At 39.5% G+C, this 1,309-nt stretch overlaps 1 long non-coding RNA gene across 1 annotated transcript; it reads right to left on the bottom strand.

The window, feature by feature from the left end:
• Positions 1-509: 509 nt before the first annotated feature.
• On the bottom strand, positions 510-1,036 carry LOC120421033 (uncharacterized). The gene is made up of 2 exons (XR_005605934.2): positions 822-1,036; positions 510-754 (listed from the first exon to the last, which is right to left on the bottom strand). It is a non-coding gene; the product is annotated as an uncharacterized LOC120421033 (long non-coding RNA).
• Positions 1,037-1,309: the final 273 nt, after the last annotated feature.

The following is a 1,309-nucleotide window of genomic DNA, read 5'->3' as shown; positions in this document are numbered from 1 at the left end:
CATGAAATAAATAGCTTTCGCTATTCAGTGATTTCAAATGTAGGAGGTCCTACATGTACAAAAGGGAAAGGGGATATAGCAATATTAGATTAAACCATCCTTTCCACCTCTCAACTGTCAAAAGTGACAGCTCGCAAAATGTCACAAACCATCCAACAAAGCGTCTGGAATATTACTCTATGGTCTAGTCCTCTCTTCTACACTCAGAAAAAAGTACTGGCAAAATCCATAAGAACGTCTTATGACCTTTCGACATCAGGATTTTATTCGGATGTCATAAGATTTTCTTATGGCTGGGAGGGGAAATTTGACAAAGCCGTCAATTAAGATTTCCATTGAGTTATCTTATGACATTCATAGATGGATTTGTGTAAAGAATATATGGCAATGCTCATGGAGATTATATTAATAAACATTGTTTTTTATACCCATTTTTTCTTATTTTTAATTGAATGAAAACAAAAATTTATTTAAATTTTAAACGTATATATTTTTAAATTATCGTAATATACCCAAAACTTCATTTCCTTCCGCTGCTCGTCGTCCCGTTGGTTTACGCAGCCTCCGGTTTAATCGTCTTTTGCTGGTGATTCGGCATGTTCTGCCGGATGGCCACCACCTTCGGCATGACCGCGTCAATCAAACTTAAACCTTCGACCGCTGCTCGGAACTGTCCTCACCGATGCTATTCTCCGGATCCTTCTGGAGGATGCTGGGGAGGGACGCCGGCGGAACCAACGGCCATTGATATTACCTAAAATACCAAAACAAAATATTCAACTTCGAACCAAAACACACGAAACACCCGCCACAGAACTTACCTGTGTCTTGGAGGTCGTGGTAAAACTCATAGCGGCCGCGGCAGCTTTGTGAAGTAGTTACCGGAACGAACTACGGGGTGATTTGGAGTAGCGAGCGTTTTAAATTGTCTGCTCGATCCGTCCTTTCGCCATCTTGAAATGTCAAAAAAATTTCACACTAGCATCTTACGCGAAAACCATTGAAAAATTACAGATGAATTCCATAAGAATTTCATATGAAGTCCATAGTCTATCAACAGTGGACCAAACACATAAGTTAAGTTAAGTTATAACCATATGAATTTATAGTGACGGTCATAAGATTGTCTATGAAAATCGCGAGAGCCTAGTGGATACACAAATCAGGCAGCACATAAGATGTAGTCTTATGAAAATCTTACATTCTTTTTCCTCAGTGTAGCGTTCGTCACCGGTGGACCCAGAAACGTGGTGACCGAGGCGACACTTAATTTAGGGAAATTTATTATCGCTACAATTATTGTCAAATT

This window comes from Culex pipiens, chromosome 1 (genome assembly GCF_016801865.2).
Source record: "Culex pipiens pallens isolate TS chromosome 1, TS_CPP_V2, whole genome shotgun sequence".
In the NCBI taxonomy this organism is placed as follows: Eukaryota; Metazoa; Arthropoda; class Insecta; order Diptera; family Culicidae; genus Culex; species Culex pipiens.
Note: the sequence above shows the minus strand (reverse complement) of the source record. Positions and strands in the feature narration are given on the sequence as shown.